The sequence below is a fragment of the Rhinolophus ferrumequinum genome, chromosome 3 (genome assembly GCF_004115265.2).
Source record: "Rhinolophus ferrumequinum isolate MPI-CBG mRhiFer1 chromosome 3, mRhiFer1_v1.p, whole genome shotgun sequence".
Lineage (NCBI taxonomy): Eukaryota > Metazoa > Chordata > Mammalia > Chiroptera > Rhinolophidae > Rhinolophus > Rhinolophus ferrumequinum.
In genome coordinates, this window is record NC_046286.1 from 48,451,398 (window position 1) to 48,463,750 (window position 12,353).

Below are 12,353 nucleotides of genomic sequence, written 5' to 3' on the forward strand. Positions count from 1 at the left end.
TGCAGAATTTCAGGCCTTAAGCGCTAATGATTTAGAATCTGCATATGACATTTACTATTTGAGGAGCATCACAAGAGGAAGACAAGTTGGTTATATCTTATTGTGAAACTAACTACTGTGTTACTCTATGGATCCACTTCTTGAAAAAAAAAAACAACCTCTCGAGACTTTAAGAAAAAAAAAATCTGATTTTAATTTCATAGCATCATCTCAAATCTTTTACAGACAATGAAAAAAAAAAAAAAAAGGTCCCTATTCAGAAAGAGCAACTCCCTAACGCCATGGAAGCGAAGTAGCGGTAAATAATAGGGGTCGTTTAAGAGCACAATGAGTCTCTGAAAACAAAAATGAAGCTCTGAAGTTTGTCTATTTTTCTTCACATGGAGGTTCTGTCTAATATTGAAACAAAATACATTTAGGCTTGATTTTATTAAAGATCACCTAGTAGGGGATCTTTAATATCTACAAGTGTTCAAGCTTTGAGTAATCCAAACACACAGAAGATCAACGTAGACTCCAGAATACCAATTTATTTGTTCTTTTACAATGAGAAATAAAACCATTATCTTCACATAGACAAGGTCAGTCCAGTTGAACATGAAACCAACCAATCATTTTGAAAAAGGTTTGTAAATACCAGATCCCCTCAAAAAGGAAAGTAGACAACATGGCAATTGAGTAGCTGAAGGAATGTCCTTTGTTTGGATAGCATTTGACAATGGGGCCAGAAACACTTAAGACCAATTTTGGCTAACTCTAGCTCTCCTTTGGATCTGTGTATCTTATAATCAATTTTTATATCTTTTTTCCATTTACCATCAGGCTGTGCTATTTTTTGTTGCTGCCTTATTTTACTTCCTCTGTAGATAAGTTAATCAATTGTCTAGGCAATAGGTTTATCTCAATAAGTGTAACTTAAGTTTGCTTAGATCAGTGTTTCTCAAAGTGAAGTTACAGGTATCTGCATCAAAATCACCAGAAATGTTAAATAATTCAGCTTCCTGGCCCCACCCAGACCTACTAAAGCAGAATCACCTGGAAAGATACCTAGGAATCTGCACTTTTAAAACTCCTCAAATGATATTTATTTATCCAGCTAAATTTTTTAGCCAACTAAAGTAGAAGCCCCGGTCTCTACTCTGATTACATAATTAGAAACTAACTGTTCGAGGCTGGTGTGTTTAGTGTAGGCCAACTTTTCAAACTAAAATCAATAGTTTAGTTTAATTCTCGGAGGACTAATTTATTTGAGGTTCTTATAAGATTGTTCATTCTGAGAGCCTCAAGGAGTAACAATAAGTATATGATTATTTTATATCATCAGAAAATTTCAAACCTGAATCTTCTTCCACGCTTTTTGCAAATGTTCATAATTATACATATATGATGAAATGTAATCCATCTATATATTCACTTACCAACTGTTTTAAGTAACTACTGTTTGTTAGACCCTTTCAGATGTAGCCTTATAAGATTTTTACTAAATTTTATATATTCAGTTATTTTGGATTCCTTTTTGTGAATTTCATTGACCAAATCTTTTGTGAGGATCTGCAATATATCAGAAACTACCCCATGCACCAAAAAATCACTGATGACTAAAACAGGGTGCTGGCAATAGAATTTAATGCATGATCCAGTTGCTATTTGTAGCATACTCAAACGGAAACAAATGTCTCCAAAACACAACTCTGTAATGACTTTGGTTTCAGCTAATTCTAGTCAGCAAATCTTGCAAATAATAAGTGAGGTTAAGTTGTAGCTGGTTTCAATATTGATATTTAGCAATATCTGAAGGGCTCTTCCTAAAATGTGTAAAAAAGTATTTTTAATTATTGTCAGAAATGACAAGCCAGCAATTTATAAAAGAATTACATTCGGTTTACGGTGCACATTATAAATACACATTAAATTAGAAACATGATTCTAACACCAATAAATGACCCTTTAACACTGAGACACTAGTGATAACCCTTGACCAGCATAACCAACGGTAAATTCTGCTGCAGTCTAGATCTTCGTCTCTGTTTTCAACCCAAGAAACCCCTGCTGAGTTATTGTTTTTTACAAATGGGTAGGGTGAGGTTGGGAGAGAGCTGTGAAGACTGAGTTTGTGAAAGAGTCGTGCCTTGCTTGGGATCCTGGTAAAAATGGATTTCCTTTGAGGAGAGCTTGTATTCCAATGCATATCCTAATCAATCCTACTGATACATTCTTTCCACTCTTTTTTCAGCTTCTTTCTGGAAGGCATTTAGAATAAGCTCAGGTTAATTACATCAGGTCTAATATTCCCAGGGCAAACCAATGTGATACAGAACATATACAATAGAAATCCAACTATAGTTGAACATTCCATTTGATTTCCTTTTAAATTCCGGCAGATGTTAAATAGCTTCAATAAACCCAGCGATATTTATGTTAAATTCACTGTTATATTTAAAATAGTTCTAAGGAAGTAAGTAAAATGTCAATTTCCCCTTGATTTGCTACTACATTGTATATTGTTTTCTATGAGACTATTAATTTTCCTGCTTCACAGCCCTGTCCTCATCAGTCCTCATTTATGGCCCCTAATTCCTTCAGATGAGGCTCTGAGTGGGCTGAATCTCTCTCTGACATGCCCAAAGGCATCAAGAGAGCCCGATCCTGAGAGGAAGCCAGGAAGACGGACCAGCCATCCATTTCTTAATGTGTCACCCGCGAATTAGACATGGCTGGCTGCAAAACGAAATTGCTCTATCAGGATATCAGCAGAGACATAGATACAGCATTATAGCCCTATGTTCCTATTGTTTTCAGATCAGAAAATGCTTTATTTGTGTACCCTTGCTAAATTGTGTTCTCTGAAAGTACAGATTGAAAAGGGTATTGATTGCAGCTTTCCCCAGGCCTGAAGTAGTTCTGTGATTTCAGAATTGAACATTTAGAAGGAAAAAGTGTGTGTTTCCAGCCTTGGCACCTGAAAATTCCGGAAACCTTTAAAGACAAGGACCGATAATGAGATGATGTTGTTACACTTCCTGGAGGTGATCTGTAGAGCTGTCATTCTTCCTAATAAAAAGCGCTACATTCAGGGTTAATAATCCTTCTCTATATAATACTTACAGCCTGCAAATACAGTTGCACCCATAATAATCACTGCTCTACATACAGTGTGATCAAGAGATGGAAAGCAGTGGCCTAACAGCCAGCACATAACATTGGCAACATATAAACATTGTTAACTTCAATAATTCAAACTTTCTCTAAATGAGGTAAATACAAATGAAGCTGCCATCACTTGCAAGGGATTTCAATTATGCTTAAATGAAAGTAAAAAAAAAAAAAAAAAAAATTATTTAAGAGCGTGGAAATAAAGACCACCCAAATGAGAAAAACAGAAGCTATTCAGAGTTTGCTATATAGCAAGGGTGTCAGTCGCTGTGATTTGCATTTGGCAGAAACTCTAAGGCAGGCAGGGGAATGGAAAAGCTTTCGAGTGAGGAGGAAAAATAAAAGGCTACATATGTACTCTGGTTGGAGGACATTGGCATGTGGAAGCTGGAGGCAGGCTAACTAGAAGCAGGCGTCCTGTGTTGTAGGCAGAATAATCCCCCTTCCAAAAGAAAAAAAAAAAGGTATCTGTATGCTAATCCCTGGAACCATGCATGCTATGTACATGGCAAGGGGGAATTAAGTTTGTCAAGCAGATAGACTTAAAGAAATTATCCTTGATTTTTCGGATGAACTCAAAGTTCTTTACAAGTGAAAGAGAAAGGAAGCAGATTTAGGTTCTGAGTGATATGATGTAAGAAATACTTAATTGACCATTGGTGGCTTTGAAGAAGAAGGAAGAGATCCATGAACCAAGGAATGTGGGGAGCCTTTAGAAGCTGGAAACCAAACCAAGGACATGGGTCCTCCTTTAGAACATGCAGAAAGGAACACAGCCCTGCTGACACTGATTTTAGCCCAGGGATATCCATGTCTTACTTCTGACCTTCGGCCCTATAAGATAATAAATTCATGTAGCTTAAAACCACTAAGTATGTGGTAACTTGTTACAGAAACTATAGGAAACTAATACAGTGGGTAATAGGAGCAGAGTGACTTAGGATTTTTTTTTCACTTTGATTTCTTTTCTGAGAGACGCACTTATGTATTTTGCAGTATCCTTTTTACCAGTGATTCAGTTGACAGCAAGAGAATGTTTTACAGCATGAATTGTCTACTAAATAACCTAATCAAAATATTATTAAACAATTACACTGCAGTAGGCTGTTTAATGAAGTGTTTTCAGTGTGGCTTGAACACTAATAGCAACAGTGTTAAGCTGCTTTGTGCTCTGTGTATCAAAGAGCTTGTAATAATGTGAGTCGACTAAGAGCCAAATAAATCTTGAAGCACCTTTGACAGACAATATACTTGTGCCAGTCTAAATCTTGTCAGGTATTGTTATTGCACGTGAAAATGGGAAAAAAACAAAACTATCAAGAGTTTCCACATACTGCATATCATGTATACTCCCTGTTTATAGTACTTTCCAAGCTTCCTCCCATCAGATGATATGTCTATAAGCTTGATCTGAATTTGAATGTGAGTATAAATTTAAAAGAACATAATCTAAAGTTAAGCCAAATACTCTTGAACTACCCTCTATATCAGTACCTAATTTAGCAGTGGTACCCATAGTAGATTGAAGAAACCTTTTAGAATTGACAAAACAGTATAATATAACTGATAGGTAAATTTAAATAAGACAAATATAGTTTTACCTGAAGGTACAGTTACATAGTGCTTTGGATTTTTAAATGGAAAATTTCCATCTAGCTAATTTTATTTTCTTTCTTCTGTGCTCCTTTGTTTGTAAAAGAGTTCCCCATCAGAAAGTCTATTATTGTATTTGTAAACTTTGACTTTTTATTCAAATGGTTTTGTGTTATGTACAAAAAATAAATAAATCTGTATTTAAGGCCAAAAAAAATTTTCCAGTAAGGCTGTAATTTATAAACTTATTTATTAATTTCTATATGTAATAATTTTATCTGCTACAATTTAATATATGCATTTTTTATATGTGTGGGCCATTTCCCAAGTTCATATTTAAGGCATTGAATCTTCTTGCAATTTTATAAGGTTTATCATTTTATGTTGTACTTGAGAAATGCCCCTAAGATATTAGTAGGTCAATTGGCTCCTTATTTTTTTATTTTTTTATTTTTTTGCTATATCTATCAGGAAGAGAGAAAATTTCAGCCTCTTTTAGATTTTTTTCAGTGTTTTTGTGTTACACTCATAAACATGAATGGGATTTTCTGTCTAAAGCAAATATTTCTCTTAGAGGTACGTGTTCTTTTGGGATGATCACATCTGCATCCTGGCATCATTTTCCTATCTTACCAGTTTTCTCAGCTCATTACTATTTAAAAGAAATATAGTTTATTTAACTATTAATAAGTTGACACAAGTATTTTATCTAAGCTATGTAACTTTCCTAGATGAAAAAAATTGAAATTGCTTTCAGGGTGAAAAAAATAAAGAGAATATGGATAAAAAGATCAAATATGAATTTAAAAATAATCATAATTCTAAACACTATTTCTAGTCACAGAGATAGGAAAAAGGAGTGAACTGATAGTTCGTACGTATGGCTTTGAAATTTTGGACTAATGTTCTGTCTATTCTAGGTCTTCCTTTTCTCTGATCTCTTTATGGACTAGGAACTGTATTAGAATTGCTACTCTGAAAACAAAAAATAAAAAATCTTTTCTGAATGAAAGATGATTTCTCTCTCTTGTAATTGTTTCCAAGGACAGTGACTCCTTAAGGAGATGATGGTTTGGAGGAGATAATTGGAGTATTGACCTCAGAGACTGAAATTCATCCCAGCCATAACTTGGAACATTTATTGGAGTGATTCAGATTGATGATGTCTCTCTCTCCTGTTGCCTCTTTAACTTACTATGGCCTCTCTCAAGAAATCTGTGTAAATCCTTCACATTTTCTACATTCACTGGTTCTCCAACAGAAGAGGGGCCTGCTAATTCCACCACTTAACAATTTGCCCGCTTTGTAAAAATAACAGGACTGCTTGGAGGTCTGTCAGTTCTTTCTTTGGCCCTCTTGATCACTCTCTTATGAGATATTAGAGCCCACTCAGCTCCTCTCAATGCATTCATCTCCATTTATCATTGTCTCTGTTTCTAGTCCCATCACTTGTCATCTTGATGCTGAGATATTTTGCTAAGTGGGATGAATTCAGATTAACTGTGATAATCAGAAGTAGACAAGAGAACTTAAGGGCAGTGCATGACACACTATTTCACATTTTACTCTCATTTAATTTATATCTATAAAGCAGATCTTAGAGTGTTATCTACTCAGCATTCTACAAATTGAGTCATTTCCCTTAATAGTATCAGTTCTGCTCATGTTTCTCTAAGTCTAGATGATTATTGAGGAACCGGGCTTCAATTGTTAATGTGTAAGATCTTTCTGTTTTGAGACTAGTGGCAAAAATTTTTTGTTTATATTTCAAATCAGATGGCAAGATCTTCCTATAGTCCTCTATATTAGTCAGGCTAAACTTATTTTGATAAGTACATGTTAAATTATGAATTAAATAACCTATTAGCAACTCCTATTAGTAATGGGAATGTTATTAGAAGAATCATATATTATTCATTTATGTTTTTGATGTTTCCCAGAGTGCAAGAAAAGACAGTTTATTACTAAATATGAGTATACAAGCAATTTACCTAAGCAGATGTAGTGGTGTAATCTTTTTTAGAAGAAAATCAAATGAAACCAGCAAATTTATTTCTAAATGAATAATAAACAAATGCATATCATTACATCTTACTAGATTTTAAGGTCTGAGATAGTTTGTTGAGGTTAAAAACGTGTTTACTATTGCTCTAAGGGATTCACTATTTAAAGTTCTTAACATATACAATTTAAAACATAATTAAGGAATGTCAAAAACCTAGTGTTTATTTTATGTCTATATTAATTAAATACAATTGGGTCTTGAGGTAATGTGCTGTCTTTTAACCCCATGAAATTTGGTACTCCCATGAAATCCTAACCAAAGGAAGAGTTTCTTGATCGCCAATGAACCTTCTATTTAAAGTTGTCCATATATATACAAATGGATGAAAGTGATTATAAAAATAAATACAGAATTACTTGAGCTTTTTTCTGTTAAAATGACATGCAAAAAGTGTTTGCCCGCTGTTGGAGGAAGACCTAGCAGTGCTGAGAGTACAGATTTCCCTGCATCATGGACTAGGGGGTGATCCAGGGAGCCTTACTCTGAAGTCTATTTCTGAAAGGCTCATCCCACTTGGTAGGTTGAAACACTGGATATGAGATCCAGTGGGGAAATAAATTAATATAAACATAACATGTGGATATTTTAATGTCACAGATTTAAAGGAATAAAAAGCAGTTTTGAGAAAACATTGAAAGTGGATAAATAATTATTTATGACAGCAAAGTAGCTAGGGATTCTTCACATATTGTTGAATTATATATGGACTCTTTTTGAAAAGCACATTTTTTACTATATTTTAAAATTGCTTCTTTTATTTTCACACAGTAGTTGACAAATATTTGCCAGCAGGCATTGATGATAATAATGAGTTGTGATGTTGACAACGCCTAGTGGGCAACAAGCACTTAGCATGTACGAGGCATGGGGCTCAGGGCTTCGCTGAAGTACTTAGAACAGCCACTGGATTCAGTTCTAGGATCATTTGATTTTACGGTTAAATAACTGAGCCTTGGAGAAGTAAAGAACTTCACTCATTGTCACACAGCTAGTCAACACATGGGCTAGATTTTAAGAGAAGCAGAATTCTCACTTTCTAGAAGTGACAGCATTTTTAAAACTAAATAAATTACACTAATAAAATTCAGTGGATCTGTGACTTAATCCTGGTTATGAACTAAAAATCCATGATAATTTGCATAAATTTGTATTTTATATACTTGAACCTTAGTTTCTTTAATTGTAAGATAATGTGTTTAGAATTGCCCATTTCTTATGTCACTTCTAGCCAGAAAGTTCCAATACATTAGCTAAAGGAAATTAGATATGGAGATGACATTTTAAAATGTATTAACAGAAAAAAAGAAAGATAATCCATTTCCTAAAATGCATAATTACTTTTATATGATAATTTTATGAGTATTTGTATAATAGAGTATCAATCTATAAATACAAAAAAAATTGTATATTGAATTGTATATTATAGATTATGTTCTTTGTAATATATTATAATGACATCTTAGAACTACTGAATAATTACTATCAAGACTGCAGAATGGTGATTTCCACGTTTTAAAAATGGCTTGGATTAACTTGGATAATAAGACTACCATGCAATTAAAATCTTGTTTTGGGCTTCATAAATCTATTATATCCCTAACTTACATAGTGAAGATTTCTTTTAGACTGTGAAGGTTAGCGGTAAATGTTTTCTAAATATATTCTGCTACAAAACCAAAACATTTCAATTTTGTCTCTCTTTATGTATCTATCTGCTCTCAGCATACAACTTTAGTGACAATTTTAATTTACAGACCTCTTTAAGAACCACAAGTTTTTTTAAATGAATTTATAGATTTTCTTTCTCAACTCTCTTTGGAATCAGATACCCTATTAATCTTACGTGATTTTAGTATCCATATTGGCAACACTGAAGATGGGGTTGGTGTAAATGTTATTTTCCTCTTTAATACTTTTGGCTTCACGTGGCCCATCTTTCAAATGACTCTATCGTGGAAAAGACAGACCATTTCCAACATTACCATCAACTCACATTCACTGACTGCTGTTTGTACGTAAGACCCTACCCAGTCCTCAAAACACTCCCATAGTTTTAGACATTTTATTTATCCTTGCAATTTCATATAGGTTTACTTCTTTAGCACCAACTATTTGATATTCATTTGATTTCAAAATAATTCATCTGTCCTACTGCTATTTCAGTTCAAAATAATTGTTGGTTTTTCATGACGTCCAACACTAATTTGTCAATAATTCCCATTTTGCATTCTATCAGAGATCCAGTATTTCCCAATACTTTTGTATTGGGGAAAAAAAGCTAAAGTCATTTCTGGCACTATAGTCATTTATGTAATTAAGTACTTTAAGTTTGCCTGTTCTTTTTCTTACCTTAGCCATTAGTGAAAATATTTTGTTGGTAGACATTACACTATTACATATTTGCCATTTCAGCTTTCTAATAGAATAATAGAGATGTGGGGAATGTCTCTACCATTTTGTGTATCCTACAATTGTCAGGAGAAATGGGAAATTTTATACGAATTTTTTCATTACAATATACTTATTTCTACATAAGAAAAGTCTCTTATATCCATTCATTAAGTTAGGAGTATGGGTGCTATTTATTTGCAACATGCAATCATGGGTTTATAAATTTGAAGAATTTTGAGTGGTTCAGTTCCATGACCACAATAAAAGAAGTCCAGATGGATGAGAACATAACATATTGGGTGACTACTGCGAATTTACAGAGGAAAAAAAAAAGTGTCCTGATTTTGATGCAAGTTAATCAATATGGTAGAATTCTAATTATATCTTCAAAGTACATGGAGAACAATTATTGCTTATAATTATTAAGTTAGTAACTTATCCCAATTCTAAAGTGCCTTAATGAACATTTAAAGCCTTCATCTTCCCTTTACATTTTTATTTATATTCATTTTAATGTTTTTCTTAAGATACGGAAAACAAAGATCCCAAGTCCCATTCCTTTAGATCCTCAAGTTATCTAAATATCACAAATGGAAAAATCAGGATATTTAGTTTCTAAGCCTGCTTTTTCTGAGTGCAGTTTTTAATGTATGGATACTGTAACAATTCTTAATTTTTATTTGATATGAAGTATTATATCATTTATATGTATTTGAATAATGTGTTATTATTTTCTATTTGTATACAATCATGTCCCTATGGATACTTCAGAACAAATTTCTAATATTTTCACATTTATCTTTATAACATCAACTTATGGTAGGGACTAATTTTTATTATCTTTACTGATTAGGAAATATAGTACTTATTATTATCAATTTATATACAGAAACAAAATGACTAACTCTACATAGATAGGTCTAGGCTTATCTTAACTGAGGCATTTTGGTGATGATAATTAACTGAGAATGTAAAACATATGTATTAGAGTTCCCCAGAGAAACACAACCAACTGGAGATAGATATATGCATAGATAGATAGATAGATGATAGATAGATGATGGATTATTTTAATAAATTGGCTCACATGATTATGGGAGGTTGCACATCCAAAATCTGTAGGGCAGGCTGACAGTCTGGAAATTTAGGTAAGAGTTGTTACATTTTTGAATTTGCATTCTGCATGGCAACAGGCTGAGATCTCAGGCAAGGATTCTATGTTGCAGTCTTGAGAAGAATTCCTTACTCTTTGGGAAACCTCAGTCTTTGCTCTTAAGACTCAACTGATTGACGAGGCACATTCATATGATGGATTGTAATCTAATCAAAGTCTACTGATATAAATATTAATCACATCTAAAAAATGCCTTTATAGAAACATCTAGGCTTTCTAGGAATAAATAAATATATATTTTTTTCAGTGTTTGACCAAACAACTGGGCACCATAGTTGAGTCACGTTGAAACATAAAATAAACCCTCACAATATGATAAGTTACAGATTATCTTCTAAACCTGGTGACATGTTTGACCTATTCAGAAAATCTATATGATTAATTGAACAATGTTCTTATGATGTTTATAGCAGTAGGCATCTTTACATTTATGCTGCATTACTGTGGATTTATGGTTAAAATACATGAGTATTTGTGAATGTGTAGGTCTAACTCTGAACATGTGATCGACACTTTCTCAGGGCTGGCCATTTTAATATATAGATTTTTTTTAATAAGAGCTATTCTGCTAGGCCTGGGCAAAATTATAGTTAGCAATATGGATGCAGTCCTGCACTCATGGACTTTACTGATTGACATTCGAATTCAGAGTAGGTACTTATATAAACATGTCTGTGACTCATTTCTAGTAACATTTTTGAAGACTGGTCACATTGTAGGCACCAAGATGGTATTATGTTTAGGTATGACCAATGTCAGTATCTTAAATATGATTTTTAGACTGTATACAAAAACCCAGTACTGAGAAGGGAATAGATGTGTTTATTTAGCAATTAGAATTTGTGTATCATTGTTGTGGCCCTCTTTAATCATCAGACTCTCCTCTTATTAGCATAAGTTTTAACCAAGAATAATTAGAGACAAAGCATTCTCCCTGATTTTTTTTTTTAATTATTATATCTTTTCATGTGTCTTAGCCCTAAGTTATCTGTTTCCTGGAAAATACTCTGAGCCTTCCCGGTTTACCACTGATATGTCTGACCTCTTCTGCGTTCTTTGTGTCTGATTGCTACCCTGACCACAAAAAAAGCACCAGCCTTATTGTTAATATTTGCATTTCCTGTCCTTACTCTGCCTTCCCTCGACTTCTGTATGTTTCTGTGCTAAACTGTTTAGTGCTGAGTTTTTCCCTTGTGTTCCCTGCTTGCTTTGCTTTAACTGGTTTTCAAGTCTGCACTTCCCCTACTAGACCTCGGTAAGGTGTAAAGCATGTGATCCTCTTCAGAATCTCATCATCATGTGATCATGAAAGCAGTAATCTCAGAGGTTGCACTTCCTTCTCTGGATACACTGCCTGTATTATGCAATCTAGTTTTTTGTCCGATGAATAATAGTAAAAGCCTTACTTATGATTCCATTTTCCATAATAACTGATGTCTGCAGTGTATAGGTATGTGGCATCGACGACTAGCCTATGTGCCTTACAGCACTTGATCCTGTCTTTTAGGCTCAAAGAAATAGGTTTCAGGTAGAGAGTATCATTATGAACAAGAATACCTCCGAACAAAACTAACAATGGATAATTGCATGCATTGTCTCTCACTGTTACCTTTACAAAACTTTACTGACTACTCACAGTCAAGAAAGGTGCAATAAAGTGTGATGATTGGGTGTTCATGCTCTTTTGTGAGATGTGCCTCCCTCAAACCTTCTTATGACATCAGCACATTACCCACCTGACATGAAAAGAAAAATAAGAAAGCAACATATATAACTGACAAGAATGTAGTTCTGGTTTTGGTCAATCAAACAGTGCTCTCACCATCTTCTGTTTACTTCTTCCTTTCTTTTGTAACCAAGGGAATGGATTTCAATTAATTTTGTATCAAAATAGAGTCATCAATACATAGAAAGATCCTCAGCATCATTAGCCATCAAGAAATCAAATTTCCCAAATGTGGACATATCGCCACAAAA

At 33.7% G+C, this 12,353-nt stretch overlaps 1 non-coding gene across 1 annotated transcript; it reads left to right on the forward strand.

The window, feature by feature from the left end:
- The first annotated feature begins 12,012 nt into the window (after positions 1-12,012).
- LOC117020928 (small nucleolar RNA U13) lies at positions 12,013-12,118 on the forward strand. Its single transcript, XR_004422762.1, has one exon. It is a non-coding gene; the product is annotated as a small nucleolar RNA U13 (small nucleolar RNA).
- The last annotated feature ends 235 nt before the right edge of the window (positions 12,119-12,353 follow it).